Source organism: Amphiura filiformis, chromosome 2 (assembly GCF_039555335.1).
Source record: "Amphiura filiformis chromosome 2, Afil_fr2py, whole genome shotgun sequence".
Taxonomy (NCBI): Eukaryota; Metazoa; Echinodermata; class Ophiuroidea; order Amphilepidida; family Amphiuridae; genus Amphiura; species Amphiura filiformis.
The window spans coordinates 7,347,035-7,357,822 of record NC_092629.1 but is presented as its reverse complement, the minus strand read 5'-3'; the positions used below and the strand labels follow the sequence as shown (position 1 = coordinate 7,357,822).

Below are 10,788 nucleotides of genomic sequence, written 5' to 3'. Positions count from 1 at the left end.
TTTATTTTCAATCAGCTTACCCACCTAATATCAATTTTTGATAATTTGCCATTAAAATTTTGGTAACTTTTCGTCAAGAAAATTTTGACTATATATAGGAGCGTCGATCTTCGCAGGAAAAACACTCGTTGTGGCGATTTCGAAGTAAAATGAGCCTATTCGTGCAAGTGAGCAGTCCTGAAAGCTGCTGTCCAACATGAAACATGATGCAGTCATGTCTACAGTAGAATTCATCTCGACCTTTGCAGGACTTAACCCCATTAAAAGCTATTAAACCAAGATAACACTTATTGAAACAGCTCAACTGATTAAATCGGATCTTCTCTGGTTGTGCACAAGTGTCTGTTTTCATGTGCGATATCGCAATAAAGCTGGTATTTTGGATCATTTGCAGCTCCGAAAGACCACCTATATTTGACCAAAATCCCGGGACCAAAATAGAGCTCTGAATGACCCTTGATTTTGATAATTTTAGCTCTAAAAGACCCAAAATTTCTCATTCCTCATATTTCTGGCATTTTCAACCAAAAAGCCAAGAAAGACCCTTGATTTTGACTGTTCGCAGCTCCAAAAATGTGTTCAGGTTCGCAGCTCCCCCGGGCAGCTCAAAAGACCCCCTTTTCCCGGTACATTAATTGTAGAATTATTAACTTTTGGAGTAGACTAGCAACTAGTGATTTACGTAGAACTCAAGTTCCAGTATTATGTATAAACTATTATATTCACTTGACCAAAAGAATGAATTACATTCTAATTGGATTGTTAAAGTTAAAGATACACTTAATTCATGTGGATTCTCTTACATTTGGAACTCACAAGATCCTAAATGCAAAAATCCACATAATTTCATCCTCCAAAGACTAAAAGATCAATTCAAGCAATCCTGGCTCTCTGATACCTGGCATTCAAACACTTGTATTAATTATCGCATATTCAAAACTGATCTTAATTTTGAAAATTACCTAATCAACCTTCCACGTAAAGATGCTATCGCACTATGCAAATTTCGAACAGGCTCAAACAAAATTCCAATTGTCTCAGGAAGGTTTAACAACATTGATAGAGTAGATAGAATATGTAATTTATGTCATTCAGACATCGGTGATGAATTCCATTATATTTTCATCTGCCCCACATTTAGTACTCTCAGAAATAAATACATTCCATCGTTTTATCTTTAAAAAGGATAAATACTTTTAAAATGAATAAGCTCTTCAATGCAAATAAACAGACATTAAGAAACTTAGCTATATTTTGTAAAAACATTATACAAACTTTTTCAAACACTGTGTAGTATTATATTAGTAATGTAGTGATATGTATTGTATTCTGTATTTTTATCCTTTGACTTCATATCCACATGTTATTTTAATTGTGCCTTACATGACTTATATGTTTGTTGAGGGCGCTTTGCTCTCCTTTTCTTGTACACCCCTGGTGGGTTTAAGAATCGAGTTAATAAAATAAACTTGTAAACGTGTAAACTTGACCAGGTTGACGCCGACAGCTCCCAAAGACCACCACCTCGAAATTCCGGGGAACATACCCACCAACATTTTTGATGTGCCCCCCCCCCACCCCTCCCGGGTCCCCACACTCCGATCCGACCCCAACACTCCGGGCCCGACACCCACCGCGCCGTGTGTTCATACTGTTCATATTGCGGAGTATGTTGGCCCATTGTTGGGCGTGAAATTGTCTGACAGTCAAAACCGGAAATCAATCAATAAATTTACCGTAATAGCGCCCTCTTTTTCACAAATGGGAATTTCATAATTTTCATTCATTAATTTTGCGTGACATTTTGAGTGACAATTTGTCACGCATTGTGAGTTTATACTCGATCGCTTTTGCATAAAAGCGAGTCGTAAACGATAGCACGCATGCTCAGTGTACATAAACGATATATTTTTCCATACTGAGCATGCGTATGATTCGCTTTCATGCAAAAGCGATCGAGTTTAAACTCAGCTTACTGATTGTAAAATGGTAAACAACTTTTTAACCACGATATCCGCCACTCTAACTGTCTTGTTATCAGATTTTTTTGACAAGTAAGGCAATTTATGAACTTTTTCCTTACCAATTTCGTAAATTTTAAGTTTCTTTTATCCAATGATGTGTATGTGGCCATGACTAAGGAGATTTGGGTTGTTTATTTCAAGCACAAAAGCCCATTACGAGAAATAATGATTCTGTACAAACTGGTTCAAACCGGTTCCATCTTGCCAAAATTTTCCATCAGCCGACCATTTGAGCACGAGCTTTTGCACTGAGAGGACACAAAAATAAGAGAATGATCGATTCTCGGGAACTTTATCATTTTATAGTAAAATCTGCGCTTGAATAAATAATAAACATAGGAATATTGTCAAATTTGTGCTCTATGCGAGTTGTATGTCAAAGGAGCGCTAAAGAAAGCAACACACGTGTGTTTATTTTTGCGCTGCATGTTCCGTCAAATTGTTTCGCGGGCGGGGATTTGAGCAACTAAAAAAGGCGAGGTAAGATAAGATTTGCAATAAAATTGTTTTTATACTACATTATGCTGACATATATCATGTTAGTATCCATATATTTTGATAGTTTATTCTTGTTAGATAAGATTTTTTGAATATCGCAAACTCTCAATCGGTGAATGAGATTTCCTGAAGGCTCATTCACTGTTTGAAGAGAAAGCAAAAGCTTGGTTTGTGTATGTGGAAGAGATTGATTATCACTGTTTGTAAAATGGTCCTGGATCATGAAGAGGCATTTTATTATTATATTTCATGATAACATGGATATTTATTCATTTTATTGCCTATAAATACACACTGTACTTAAATTTACTATCTACTAGTATTATTATAATTAATTTTCTACTCATCATTGTTTGTAGGTATGTATGTGAATTCAAATTTGCCATCAAACTGCATCATTTTTGTCTCGCCTGATATTAAGGCAGGAGAATAATCACTTTTCCGTGCGGATGTGTGTATGCGTACGTGTTCGCCGACAAACGAGGACACACACAAGATTTTTCACCCTAAACTGTGGACCTACTTCCAACCGAGGACTGTCCTCGGACCTCGGTCTCAAACTGCTGCAAAAGACCTCAAATGCATGCTAGATGCTTTAAACGCTATTTGCCTGAAACCGAGGACCACACGTGTAAAAACTACCGTCCGCAGGGTGATGGCTAAAATTCCGTTTTGTATTATACACACAAAAAATCCGCCATTTTAGTCCACGGTTAGGCGATGAAAACATCATACACACGTCCTCGGTTAGATAGCAAAACACAATGTCCACGTTTGGAGGCAAACACAGACAGGGGGTGTGTGTATGTGACAAATTGGTTAAAGTTTTGGTTAAAGTTTGCTTTCCGCCTATTTTCTCGGAGACTATGAGTCGCTCGTTCCTCAAACTTGGGTGGGTTCATCTTGACCCGAGACAGAACCGGTTTGTATTGGTTAGTGGGTCAAGGTCACTGAGGTCATCTAGGGGTCATCTGAGGTCAAATTAGTAAAAACTGTCGTATGTCCATGAAACTTGGTGGGTCCATTCAACATTTAAAGCCACATTTTTGGAAGGTCATTTCGAGGTCATCTGAGGTCAAATTAGTAAAAACTGTCGTATGGGCATGAAACTTGGTGGGTACAGTCAACATTTAAAGCCAAATTTTTGGAAGGTCATTTCGAGGTCACCAGGGGTCATCTGAGGTCAAATTAGTAAAATGTGTTGGATGGGCATGAAAATTGGTGGGTACAGTCAACATTGAAAGCCAAATTTTTGGAAGGTCATTTCGAGGTCACCAGGGGTCATCTGAGGTCATATCAGTAAAAACTGTTGGATGGGCATGAAACTTGGTGGGTACAGTCAACATTTAAAGCCAAATTTTTGGAAGGTCATTTCGAGGTCACCAGGGGTCATTTGGGGTCAAATTAGTAAAAACAATCGTATGGGCATGAAACTTGGTGGGTACAGTCAACATTTTAAGCCAAATTTTTGGAAGGTCATTTCGAGGTCACCAGGGGTCATTTGAGGTCAAATTAGTAAAAACTGTCGTATGGGCATGAAACTTGGTGGGTACAGTCATTCAGTCAACATTTAAAGCCAAATTTTTGGAAGGTCATTTTGAGGTCACCAGGGGTCATTTGAGGTCAAATTAGTAAAAACAGTCGTATGGGCATGAAACTTGGTGGGTACAGTCAACATTTTAAGCCACATTTTTGGAAGGTCATTTCGAGGTCATCTGAGGTCAAATTAGTAAAAACTGTCAGATGGGCATGACACTTGGTGGGTGCAGTCAACATTTGAAGCCAAATTTGACGCCAACTTCTTGTTTTGCCAAAAATAGCCCCCCCCCCCCCCCCCCCCTTTGGATTCAGCTCGCCAAAAATTTCTGGCCCCACACATCCATGGGGTGCCTTTTAAAAAAAAATAAAATGCTCAAAAAAGGTTTAGGAAAATAGTACGGAAACACTAAATGCAAATTTTCCTACTCGCTGCGCTCGCAACGTCTATAGCCAAAATATTAAATTCTCGATCATGAGAGCCAACTTGGCTACGCACAGTTATTTGCGTCGAGCGTACTACACGAAAGACCAGCGCCACTGGCGCAAACACAGCTTTGAGAATTGACCAATCACACGGTCGTTGCTAGGCAAGGTTCGGTCATGCAGGTCGCGCGATTGTGTTATTCTATGAAAAGTACGCTGACGCAGAAGGTACATCCTCTCATGATCGAGAATTTGTTATTTTGGCTATAGACCATTTAAAGTTTGCAAATTGGGACTCGTCAAAACATTTGGCATGAGGGGGGAGGCAAGCAATTATTGGCAGGCCAAGGGGATGGGGCAAGCAATTTTTGGCACACAATTTGACATTATTTTAGCATCTGGGGGCTCATAATTATTGGACAGCCCCTAAGGTCAAGTAAAATAAATAAAGATTTTTGTATTTCTCATTTCTGTGTAAAATTGCAAAGGCTTTGTCAACATAAAAGCGGAGAGGCTTTTTAATTATTGCCCCAAGGGTGGTGGTGCAATAATTATGTGTACCCCCGGGGGTGAGGTATAGGGGGGGGGGGGCAAGGGTTTTTTGGCAGGCCAAAGGGGGGGGCAAGCATTTTTGGCAGGTCGAAAGGAGGGGTCAAGCAATTTTTGGCAGGTCCAAAGGGTGGGGGCAAGCAATTTTTGGCACAGATATTTTGAGCACCATTTCTATATATGGTCATGTTTTTTATGTTGGGCACCAATTGCGTTGCATGTGTATTTTTCAAGCGAATCACATGTTTTTACAGGTTTGGTACTATAACTTCAAAAGTTTACATTAGAACCCAATTAAAGTATATATTCTGAGAGCATATACTCGGATGATTTCAGAAAGCGAAACAATGGGAGTCATTATACAGGGTGGCCCATAAAATATACAGGGTGTAACAAGCAAAATAAGGATGAAAATATTAATTCAGTTAGGGGTGTCACCCCCGACGATACATCGATAATGTAAAAATTTGACAATTGTTTAAAATAGCTAACTTAATTGCCCACCCAGTCATATGGAACTTATGGCGGTCAAGTAATTCAAAATGTAGATACAGGGTTGTCAAAAATCTATCTATAAATTCTATATTTATATAAATTTCTTCAAAACACACCTTATTTGGCACTGGAAATGCAAATTTTCATGATTGAGGTATGTAACTAGATGTAAAATAAGCTCAACAATCCAGTTTTGAAACTTAAAAGAGAATTCGACAAAGCGTTTTTGTAAAAATTGACTTTTTGGACCAAAATTGAGTGTGAGGGCGCTCTTTCAGATTTGTCGCAAACCTTCTATGTTTTACCTGTTTTAAGTTTACTAAAGTAAAGAGGATCACAACCAAGGTCTGCTAAAGAAATTTGAGCCTTTTATCATGTTTTGTTTGCCCGTAGCACCCTTTTGAATGTTCCCTACATTAAATCCCTATTCAAATGCATAGAGGTCAATGAACTTTATTAGTGTAGCAACAAGTAATTAGTAAATTTTAATTGTCTAATTAACAAATACTGAGGCAATGAATGCTAAACATGATATCATTTAGCCGAGATCAAGTACAGAAACAAGTAGAAACTAGATATGGTTGCGGTCGCCTGCGACCGCGAGCATGCACAACCGCCAGGTATTTTAGAAGGTATTTTGTTTAACACCGGAAGTGACGCCTCATAACCTTTGACCCTAAATGCAATTTTGCATGTTTTCTTACAATTGTTCACAAAATTGTAAGACTTGGTGAGTTGGTACAAAGTTTGTAAGTCTAAGGCTAAGCATTTAAAATCTCGAGTATCTACATGTAGGGTAAGAGTTAGCTCATTTAATTTTCATATAACATTTATTTTTTGCTAATTGGTTATGAAAAAGATTGTTAAATGTGTTTTCCAAAAATTAGAATGCATAACTTGAAATTAGTCTTTGTTCAAGTCTTTGGGCTTGATTGTCACAGAATACAAAAAAAGGTGGAAAAATGCCCTAAAAATGCATGTTTTTGGCCATCTCCAAAAACTGAATATTTTTGTACTTTCATTCATTGCCAGTAGCAAAACAGGATACCATAATATAAAATGCAGTAAACATTTGACGAGCGCGTATTTTAAGTATACATCACATATTTACTGCGCTGGACGCACTTGTCTCTGATTGGCTGCTGATGCAATCTTCTGTTGACAAGTGGAAATTTATGAATGAACTGTGCACCGTACACAAGCATTTTGTCACCTTGGCACGACATCCTGACAGAAGGACTACATGTATGCTGAGTATATAGCAAAACAGGATAATATAAAATGCAGTAACCATTTGACGAGCGCGTATTTTAAGTATACATCACATATTTACTGCGCTGGACGCACTTGTCTCTGATTGGCTGCTGATGCAATCTTCTGTTGACGAGTGGAAATTTATGAATGAACTGTGCGCCGTACACAAGCATTTTGTCACCTTGGCACGACATCCTGACAGAAGGACTATGCCGAGTACATCTATGTAGATGTAGATGTACGCATTGTTTACATTTTGTAGCTCCGCATTTGCAACATCACAGTATAGTCAAATGCAGCAAACCTTTGACGAGCGCCACTACCGTGATGTTGCAAATTCGGAGCAAACAACGTGTACGGCGCAGAGTTCATTCATAAATTTTCACTTGGCAACAGCAGTCGCACTCATCAAAGGTTTGCTGCATTTGACTATAGTTCGTATTTTTCTTGAATGGGGAGTAGTCCGATTTCAATTCAGAGCGTCATGAGTGACGAGAGTATAAAACCCGGGGGGGTCACTCCCATTGTGGCCTGTACACCATCCGCGATAATCAACTTTTGAAAAGCACCCTAAACAAGGATTTAACCCTTGGCTAAAACGACACCCTAAACAGGGATTTCATTCCTAACATCAAATTTCATACCCTAAATTTCATTTCGCAGATTTAGAAATTGCAATTTTGCTACCCTTTTTCCAATTTTTCATGTTTTTGACACCCTAAACGCGACACGTGCAGATCGTGCCTACCCCCAACTAAAAAACGACCCTTTTACGCGCGTTTTCATTATCGCGGATGGTGTACAGGCCACAATGTGAGTGACCCCCCCCCGGGTATAAAACCAACACCGAACTTTCCTTCCAAATACAATGTACATGCTTACCTCAAATGGTTGGTTGAGTATCTACATTCCAGCTCCATAGTATACTAATACATGTACACAGCGCACTGGCACTGTATGATACGTATTAAACACATCATTCACCATACTGCAAGCGGCTAGGGGACGGGGTACAATAACATTAACAATGTATTCCTTGTCAATCAATGGCCATTCTCACGTTTGAAAGTCTTCATTTAAATCGGTTGAATCTGGCCAGATCCGCTGGCTGCTCATTAAATCACCAATTCAGCATCTGAAGAATCTTGATTGTCTCCCACGCTGATAAATCAAGTCCAATTATCCATAATCATGTCAAATCAGTACAATTTCACGGCAAACCACGACCGGTTTCATTATCCCTTCCTTTGTTTTGATGGCAAGTCCCCATCTAACCTCAGGCTATTTGACCTCAACGGCCAGGGGTTTCGCTTAATCTGTGTGTTGTTTGACCCGGGAGAGGGGGGGGGGTGGTGAATGGACCAGCTAATTGATATAAACAAAACAAATTGACAAATATATGAAACATTTTTATGTAGTATTTAAAGGTTTGTGAGACCTTAAAAGTACAAAAATAATAATGTCATGTGCCCAAGGCTGATATGGCATAAGGGCGCACACCACCAAAATGGTGTTCATTATTTTTTCATTTTAGTGAAAGTGAGAGTCGCACACCGACATCGCTCGGTTAATAATTACATTAGTAGGCCTACAGCCAGAGACACTGAAATGAATGCACGATTGATATTCAGACGATGATGAATAGGGCCTAGATGATCTCCCGTAGGCCTAAATGATTAAAGAAACCAGATCTGGTTCCTTGCACTTGCCACATATCCCTATGTTCAACGTTTTGATTTTAAAAAAAATTTATGATTGACCTTTTGACCCCCTTAATGACCTTTGACCTCAATGAAAGAAAAACCTTAAATGTACACCGACAAAATGCATTGTTCCAATTTTAATTAAAAAATTCTACTATGTTTAGTTGTCGAGATAAAAATTCTTGAAGTTATTTAGCTAAAAACAGGAAGTGACCCCTTAATGACCTTTGACCCCCAAAATAAAAATACCATGCATACATCAGGTAACACTGATTCATGTATGATGATTATATTACTCTGGTCTGTTTACATTTTGAGATAAATTTTTTTTAAACATTTCTGATAATTTTGGTTTTTGACCGGAAGTAACCCATTAATGACCTTTGACCCAAAAACTGTATGCATCCTAAAGACCCAAGCTAGTAGCAATGCATGTGTGCTAATGGCGACTCTCTGCTATGTAATTTGTAAAGACAGTGATTTTTTGAATATTTTTTACAAATTTTTCATACTTTTACCGGAAGTGACCCCTTAATGACCTTTGATCCCAATTCTGTGAAGGACTTTTAGACACTCGTAATAGGCGATGCATGTGCGCAAGTGACGTCATGGTGCTATGTAAAATGTGGAAGAAGAAGCATTTTAGTGAAAATCACGTTTTGGCCACTGACCGGAAGTGAATAACCTTTGACCGGAAATGATCATGTGACAGTTGTGGCACCACTCAATGGTCCTAGTGATCAACTTTGATCAACATGGCTGAAAGCATGTGGCTACGATGGCTGATTAACATGATGTTGACAGAAGAAGAAGAAAGAACGAGATCTGATTGCGTTAAGCCTGCGATCATGAAAGTATGCACAGCCAGCAGTGACAAATGAGTTATGACCCCAAATCTGTGAGAACCGGAAGTGATCCCTTAATTACATTTGACCCCATAAAAATATTGCATAGTGCTTAGGATGTCATAAGGAATATTCCTGGTGAATTTCAGCTTAATCGGAACTTATACATGAATTTTGATTTTTTTAAAAATTTATGATTGACCTTTTGACCCCCTTAATGACCTTTGACCTCAATGGAAAAAAACCCTTATGTACACTGACAAAATGCATTGTTCCAATTTTAATTTAAAAATTTTAATATGTTTAGTTGTCGAGATAAAAATTCTTGAAGTTATTTTGGTTTTTGACCGGAAGTGACCCCTTAATGACCTTTGATCCCAATTCTGTGAAGGACTTTTAGACACTGACTATAGATGATGCATGTGTGTAAGTGACGTCACGGTGCTATGTAATATGTGGGAGGAGTAACATTTTTAGTTAAAATCCAAGTTTTGGCCAGTGACCGGAAGTGGATGACATTTGACCGGAAGTTGATCATGTGACATCTGTGGCACCACCAAAGCAGTTCTACTGACCAAGTATGGTCATCATGCCTGAAAGCATGTGGCTACGATGGCTGATTATGATGTTGACAGAAAGAAGAAAGAAGAAGAACGCGGTAAAAACAATGCACAGCGCCGATGGCGGCTGTGCAAATAGAAATCCATCAATAATGTTTATTGAAGATCATGTGGTGGAGGATCACCATTGTACAGCATTGTGATCCTCCGCCACATGAGCCACCCCTGACTAATTAGACTTAACGAGTTGCAGTAATTAGTACAAATGACAATCATAAATTTTTGTTTCAGAAATTGAAAGGCCAATGTCTAAGGAACAAAATAGTACTAGACAAGCTCATAATAAATATCAAATAAATAAACTACATGCATGTAAACACGTCTTGGTGAGTAAGAATGCAACAGAGCCACCCTTTTTAGGTGCCCAGTACATGTATAAAAAACATGACCATATGCCATAAAAAGGTGTAGGAAAACATTAGGAACACGTTTAAATATGGCATTGGCCGTGTGTCGTGAATTGGTGTTCTCAATAGGGTGGTGGTGTTTCATATTTTACTAAAAAAAATATTACCGTATACGTCCGAGTATAGTCCCATGCTCGAGTATAATCCCACCCCCCATTTTTCGAAAAATTTCAGAAATTGTAAAAGTGTCCCTGGACCTAGACCTAGATGCTAGGATCATTCATGGTTGACCTAAAAAATAAAAAAAATTCAAGATATTTTGTATTTTTAATATGAAAATTGATAATTTGTATTCATGTCATACTCTATTAATGATTTCAAAATGCATTGAATTTGAATTTAAAAATGGTTAGCGATTTTTCAAAACGGATAGTGCATTTAAAGGGCGGTTACATGTGAAACGTTTAAACGTAGACACCCTTACCCCCCAC

At 38.5% G+C, this 10,788-nt stretch overlaps 1 protein-coding gene across 1 annotated transcript in view; it reads left to right on the top strand.

Annotated features, from left to right (window-relative positions):
- The first annotated feature begins 2,243 nt into the window (after positions 1–2,243).
- Positions 2,244–10,788, top strand: part of LOC140145834 (exportin-1-like) — a 44,617-nt gene continuing 36,072 nt past the window's right edge. The window contains 1 exon segment of the mRNA XM_072167519.1: positions 2,244–2,504. The gene's annotated coding sequence lies outside the window, so the exon portion shown is untranslated.